The sequence below is a fragment of the Lepisma saccharinum genome, chromosome 21 (assembly GCF_977018435.1).
Source record: "Lepisma saccharinum chromosome 21, izLepSacc3.1, whole genome shotgun sequence".
Classification (NCBI taxonomy): Eukaryota; Metazoa; Arthropoda; class Insecta; order Zygentoma; family Lepismatidae; genus Lepisma; species Lepisma saccharinum.
In genome coordinates, this window is record NC_139249.1 from 50572021 (window position 1) to 50580382 (window position 8362).

Here is an 8362-nt window from a genome sequence, read left to right on the forward strand (position 1 = left end):
TTTAATACCAGCTGAATTAATTAAATATGGTGGAAATTCATTAATATGTCAAATTCATAAATTAATTTGTTTAATATGGAATAAAGAAGAAATCCCTCAACAGTGGAAAGAATCCATAATTGTTCCTGTGTTTAAAAAAGGTGATAAAATGAACTGCAATAATTACCATGGAATTTCTCTACTCTCAACAACATATAAAATATTATCTAACATTCTTTTAACAAGACTAACACCATATGCTAATGAAATTATAGGTGATTATCAATGTGGATTTAAACGTAACAGATCAACTACAGATCAAATTTTTCACATTAGAGAGACACTTGAGAAAAAGTGGGAATATAATCAAAATGTCCATCAGCTATTCATTGATTTCAAAAAAGCATATGATTCGGTCAAAAGAGATAAATTATATAATATATTAGTAGAGTTTGGAATACCTAAGAAGCTTGTTAGTATGATAAAAGTATGCACCAGTGAAACAGAAAGTAAAATTCGTGTGGGTATTAATATGTCTGACAAATTTACAATTCATGATGGGTTAAAACAAGGAGATGCATTATCTCCATTGCTCTTTAATTTTGCCTTAGAATATGCTGTTAGGAAGGTAAAAGAAACTAAAGAAGGACTAAAATTAAATGGTATGACTCAGTTGTTAGCATATGCAGATGATGTAGACTTACTGGGGGATGATGTGAATACAATTAAGAATAATGCTAAAATATTTTTCAAAACTGCTAAAGAGATATGTTTGGAAGTTAACAAAGAGAAAACTAAATATATGCTTACAGGCTGAAACCAAGTGTTAGGTAATAATCAAAATCTAATTATTGATAACAACTCGTTTGAACCAGTTTCCAAATTCAAATACTTAGGAGCAATATTAACATGTGAAAATTATATTAAAGAGGAAATAAAAAGTAGGCTTATTTCAGGCAATGCATGTTACTTCTCTCTTCATAAACTTTTGTCTTCTCGTTTAATATCTAAGAAACTAAAAGTTAAAATATACAAAACAGTAATTTTGCCTGTAGTATTATATGGGTGTGAAACTTGGTCCCTTACATTGAAAGAGGAACATAAATTGAGAGTATTTGAAAATAAGATCCTTAGGAAAATATTTGGACCTAAAAGGGATGAGGAGACAGGTGAGTGGAGAAGGTTACATAATTTAGAACTACATAATTTGTATTCATGTCCAGATATTATTAGAATAATTAAATCAAGAAGACTTAGGTGGGCAGGCCATGTGGCACGAATGGGAGAGGAAAGAGGAGTTTACAGGATTCTTGTTGGGAAACCTGGTGGTAAGAGACCTGTAGGAAGGTCAAGACGAAGATGGAGGGACAACGTTGAGATGGACCTAAAGGAAATCGGTAGGGATGGAAAAGAGTATATAGAACTTGCTCAAGATAGGGAAAGATGGAAGGCCTGTGTTGCTGCAGCCATGAACCTTCGGGTTTAAGAAGGCTAAAGTTAGTTAGTTCAGTTCATGTTTGTTGAATCTGCTAAACGTGGAGGTATAGTCCAGTGTCCTTTAAGATATGCAAAAGCAAACAATAAATATTTATCTAATTATAATGCTGATGAAAAAAATATATATTCTATATAGTGATATGAATAATTTATATGGGTATGTCATGACTCAATCATTGCCAATTGGTAATTACAAATGGCTGACCGATAGAGAACTTGAAAACAGGGATTTCTTAAAGAGGCCTGAAGATCATCCAAAAGGTTGTCTACTGGAAGTTGATTTGGAATACCCATCTGATCTCCATGACAATCACAATGGATTAGCTATGGCACCAGTCTCTGAGAAAGTGCCAGGTACAGAGGAAACAAAATTAATATTATCTTTTGAAAACAAAAAAAATATGTACTTCATTATTGACTGTTACAATATTACTTGGAACATGGTATGAAATTAATAAAAATCCATAAGGGGATTAAAATTTGACCAAGAAAAATGGTTAGCTCAATATATTGAGAAAAATACAGACAATCGAATACAAACAAATTCTAAAGTTGAAAAAAATCTTTATAAATTAATGAGTAACTCCATATTTGGAAAATGTATAGAGAACAAAAGAAATTGAGTAAGGTGTAATTTGGTGTCTGATCGAAAAAACTTCAGAAACTCATTGCCGATCCCACATACAAAGGATTTACAAGAATTGCTGATGATCTGACTCTTATTAAAAGATCCAATAACAAAGTAATGTGTGATGCACCAATAGCTGTGGGTGTTGCAGTTCTTGTATTAGCTATTGGAGATGTATAAATTTCATGATATTATGAAACTTAGATACAAAGATAAAATTGAAATAGCATATATGGATACTGATAGTTTTATATATGAAATAGAAACACCTGATTTATACAGTGACTTACTTGCTTTCTATGAAAGAATATTTTGATTTTAGCAATTATTCAGAAAATAATCCATTACACAATCTCGAAAACCAGATGATCCCTGGGAAAATGAAAGATGAGTCAGCAGGGTCTATAATAACAGAATTTGCTGGTCTAAGACCAAAAATGTATTGCATAAATATTAAAGGCAAAGAAGAAATTAAAAAAGCTAAGGGTGTAAGTCGAGCATGTATAAGAGAACTTACAATGCACAATTTCAAAGAATGTTTATTTGAAAATGAAACAATGTTGATGTCTGCATATCATCTCACTAGCAACTTGGATGGTGTCTATACTACAGAAAAAAATAAAGTAGCTCTTGATGGCAATGATAATAAATTGAAAATATTAGATTGCAATGTCCATACTAAAGAATATGGACATTATAATACAAGTAAACAATGTAATAAATGTTTATGAATTAAAATAGTATTTTTTCTAATTAGTATTTTATTATATTATATTAAATAGTAATAAATAGTATATAGTATTAAAATTGTTATATTATCTATTAAAAATATATATTAGTATTAAATAGTATAAAAATTAAAATTGTTTTATCACTCTTTCATTCTTTACATCATATATATATGATTTCTCTACAATTAAAATTGCATTGCATATGGTATTTTCAGGTAAACTTTCATGAAACTCACATATTAACTTAATATTTGTTCGATCATTTATAACTACTAATTTTCATTTTGATGCATTTATTAAAAGCATTGGTCTGTGAATTATGAACTCGTCTGGATTATAATACATATCAATATTTCCTTCAGTTACCCTCTTAAATGCACTAAATGCTTCATATACTTTCAAATAATCTTGATCTGCAATGTTTAAATTATAATTTTCACATGGGAATACCTCATTTCTACCATTCTTCAGATATACATTTTTAATTTTGCAATTATCAAACTGGTTGCTATCTTTTTCCTGATTGTCATCTCTCCCTGTCTGAAACAATACAGCTACGAACTATGGCATATCGTATTGTAGAGATTGAAACTGATTAGTAATATCGAATTCAAAAAACTTACCCCCCACTGGCCTCTGTATGCATTGATATGTATAAAATTGTATCGGAATTTGAGGATTTTTCAAAATGTTTTCTTTGTATTTGAGAGCATAATTCGATTCATATTCAACTATAGGCATGCGTAACTCCATAGACTGAATCGCACATTTTGCAGCTTCGGGTAAACTAGCATAATTGGCTGTTCCATCTGGATCCAAAGTTTTGTATCTCAATATGGAATTATGATCATTGGGTGCTCTGCGAAATATGATACTCAAACCACCTTTACACATAATTTCTTTATAATCAGAGAAAAAGCCAAATAGCAATCTCATGGGGAACAGTACTGTGCGACTTTTTGCTTGAATTTTTGTTTCACCCACCAACTTTGTAATATACACTCTCTGATTTGGATAATTTCAATGTCCCCACTGTAGTGGATGTAATTCCAGGATAATCAATTCTGTCTGTGACTGTACCATGCTTTCTGATTTCAATTTGTGAGAATAAAAATGGAACAAAATTATCTATAAGTTTTACATTAGCAGTGGGGGGATATTCTTCACAATTACTTTTCTTGACGATGTCAAATTTTATATACAGATCCGATCTATGTGGATGAATAAAACCGTCCCCTATTGTAATGTCAAATTGAATATCTTTATTCGGTTCATTGAGGTTAGCAAATGTCCTCCTGTTTGGAGGGAATGACTGCAACTCATAACTCTCGATATTTTCCATTGGTATTTATATATTTATTTTAAATATTAATTTCTATTATCGCCGTGGTATTAGCACCGGCAAAATCGATTATCTCATTTTTCTCATTTGTAATTGTTATCTCTATGTAATTAACTTTACCAAGAGAAACAGGGAAATAGACTGGTGGGATTGGTGAATAGATGATAGGTTCCATAAATTCTTAATTTGGCTTAAATATAGCAATGATACCTGTCTCCTTGTGTCTACCAACTGAATTTTCTTCAACTTTGATAATCATTGGCAATGTTGCAGTGAATATTCAATGTTTCTATGACTAAGAATTTTGGTATAAATGTACCTATGTGCCTAATACCTGCTTCTAATTTGCTATTGTTGAGGAAACCTAGAAGTTCGCCCATGGTAGATAGGTCTACTGTTTCATTGGTAGATACGATCTCCACTCTGTGTGTTACAGAGTTTTGAGATAGCAATACAGCATTAGGAAGTTCAGATTGTAAAGTAGATAAATTATATTGTCCAGGAGGAATAATATTTTTTTCATCACCTACAAATATAGAATTGTTGTAGGTAGTTACACTTGGAATCAGATACATGCTGTAGAAGGAACTCAGAGCTATGGATTTTGGATAGACAATATCATCATGGAGATGTAGTTTCAAGACCGAAAGATGAAAAATTCCCATATTTAATATTCCACACTGCTTTTTGAAAATCTTGTAATTTGATGTTATGTATTTTATTTAATATTCTGAGCATCGTAATGCAAACATGACCACATATAATTTGATCGAAATCTTGAATACGTTCGTCGTTGTAATAAATCTTAGCATGTTTTAAAGAATGAAATAATTCTGTAGGTGGTACCCCTCCGAAAGAATCGAAAATAAAAGCATTGTTATTTTGTTTATAATAGCATGTCCAGTGGGTACCGATATTTTCGGACTTATTCAAATTCACCATGCCACATTCTCGTGAGAAAGGAGGACTATCTTTAGGGAGAGAATCAGACATGAAAATCCCCTTGAAATGTCGAATTTTAAATATTTTAACTAAAGATTCAATGTCTTGGTTCGTGAGCGCTTAATTTACTGAGTGCTCTGGACTTCACACCACTTCCTATTTTTTTTCTATAGCAAGATTATGACGTTTCTGCTCTTCTAGTTCTGCCTTGTCCTCTTTTGAATCAATTACAGTTTTGGCAATAGCAGCACTACCCCCAGCTAAGCTCCCCACTGCCCCTAAACCCGCCAGGATAGCTGGAATGCTGAATATAAATCCACCACTATGTGTTTTTTTTATTGTATTTTGCAAACGTTTTAATTGTGGTGTACTAAGTAATAATTTCATTCCATTTCCTTTGGCTATACATTGTCTCTTCTTTTCCTGTTGTTTTTTAGTTAAAATTGGATTAATTTTTAAATTTTTAAGATCATGATATGGAATTTGATATGCAACTCCTTTTGGTTTCATGTTGTTTTTATTATTATTTTTATTATATTATTACTTCAGGGCATTTATATTTATATATATATATATATATATTATTACAGACCCCATTCTAATTTTTGTGTTGTGTTCCTAGCAATGGTTGTACCCAATGCTGTTATTCGTTCACCCAAAGAAGCATCTCTGCTGGTTAATCTTCCAAATGCAGTCTCTTCCAATTTTTGATCAGCCACATGACGAGCATCCAGATCTTTGTGTGTGTTCTATGCAATGTCATGTTCTTTACAAGCTGCATCGAGAGGATTGATCCCCCTGTCCCCCCTCTTTAATAGTTTCTCAAATTTTGTCCAAGGACCACAGTATTGGTAACCAGGTACGTGTAACTCAAATGGGAGCTTATTAATAATATCATTTATCAAACCTCGACCCTCTGATACATTCCAAATTTAGGGGGGTAGAGTACTGATAATTTTAATTAAGTATCCTATACCTTTGGGATCATTTACAATAAAATGAGCTAGTATATTGCTAATCATGTCCACAATACCCATTTTTTTGTTGTAAAAGTTGTTGTTTCCAGCATTTTCCTCCCCTCCTATAACCAACAATTTATCTATAAGTTTTCTAACATCATATACCCACACAAATTCTTTAGGTAAAGTATTGTATTGTTTGATACCACTACCGGTTTTAAGTTGGTTCCAGATAGGTTTAATAAGATTCTTGTATTTGTCCCCACTGCTCGATTTAACACGATTTTGAGTGGCATTATTATTTTGATATAAGGCATCAGATAGTATCAAAATATCTGAGTAACTCTGACAATCTTCTTCTGTAAAATTCTTTGGTTGTTTCTTGGTGATGAGTTCCCATAATACAGGAGTACCAGGATATCTTCACCAGCTGTTTTTCCCACCTAAATTGATTTTTATGTGGCGCCTTCGAATGTTATTCTAGATTTCCCAAATTTCCAAACCACACCCTCGTTTGACTCCATGGTCGGATACAATCCAAACACTTCATGTTTTTCAAATTTTCCAGTACTCAGGTAATCTCTTGCCAAGGAACCCAACTCGATTTTCTCTGGTTCACTTATAGCTTTAGTAGGTGGTTGTTGGAGGGTCAGAGGCGTGTGAATACTAGATAAAGGTGTGGGTGGAAAATCTGCATAATTTTTAGCAGTAAGAGGTACCAATTCATTTATGAGATTTTTATTTTGTTCTGTGACACCCTTAATCTCTTTGCCGAGACCACTGATCGCAACGATAATTGGTTGGTGTTGACGTTTGTGTTGTTCATAAAATCCTCGGTTCTCAGATTTCCAACCTTTGAAACGTTTGGACAGGTAATCACGTAATTTCAAATTATCTTCAATTTTATGTGTTGACATATTTATTTTTTGATTAGAGGTTATTTTATATCGTTTCAACGTTCAAAAAGTCGTTGATTTTATTTCTAAATTTTCCATTGTTAGGTTTTCTAGTCATGTCGATTGTAACAAATCCAAAATCGTCGCTGTTCCAACAAGATTAACAGAATTTTGAAAATTGGTTGTAATTTAAGTCACCCTCCACGTAATCATCATAAACATGTTTCAAATTAGTGTGATCTTGACGAAACAAACAAATTAGGTTTGTATTATCTTGTAGTAATTGTTTAGGAATCTTGGAATAAGTTTGAGATAAATAAAAGCAGTCTATTTCTTTGTGACGACCCTGAGTAAAGAAATTTCGGATTTCGTTTTGATTTTCCAGAATGACGTCATCAAAAACTACAACAGAATTTTTCAAACAATCATTGAAAGGTTTTATTTTTGATTTAAATGTAGCTATGTTAAGTCTCTCGTACAGCTTCATGAGTTGCTTGTACTTTGGTTGTTCTAAACTTTTAGAGAATACATACAGGTGTCTATTTTCCCAATCTAGCCAATTAGGGGCTAGCAGGAAATTATCTACCAGCAGTTTGGTTTTTCCACAACCAGAGGGACCTGCAATGAGGCACCTTATATTATCAGGTAACAACTCCCCATTTTTTTACTAGTTTCCAATAAATCTGGTAAACGCTGTACCACATTCCATGTTGGTGTCAAAGAATTACTTGGTTTGCTTCTATCCAACTTCTTTCTGGTAATCCTAGCCATTTAACATACAATTTATTATTTTTTTACATAATATTTTCTCAATGAAATATGTATCTCGATATTTTGTTTTACTGAGTCCCTCTTCATAAAATCTCCCCTTCAATATTTTATTATAATTATCTTTTATGATATATGTATTTCTATTCCCTGGTAAAATTTGAACTACAGTGAATAACTCTGTACTCCAATTTTTGGTGGATCCCTTCTCAAATAAATGTTTAAATTTACTGACTCTTACCTGTTCTCCTATTTTGTATTTTGGTTTCTTGGTAGTGTATATATATTTTTGACAATAAACAGTAGAAATCAACCTAGACTCATCAGACTTGGTTACCTCAGCAGGTTTCATGTGAATAGTTCTGTGTATTGAATTATTATAATTATGAATTAGCTCGGGTAAAATTTGTACCCATTTATAGTTACCCTGTAGAGTAAATTGCCTCCACATGTGATTTTTTAATGTTCTATTGAATCGTTCCACTACACTGGCTTTAAGATCACTGTATGTAGAATAATGTTTAATATTATGTTGATTCATTAACTTGGTAAATGTGGAATTGTAAAATTCCTTTCCTCTATCTGTTTGCAAATAATTCGGTATCCTACCCTCACTAAAT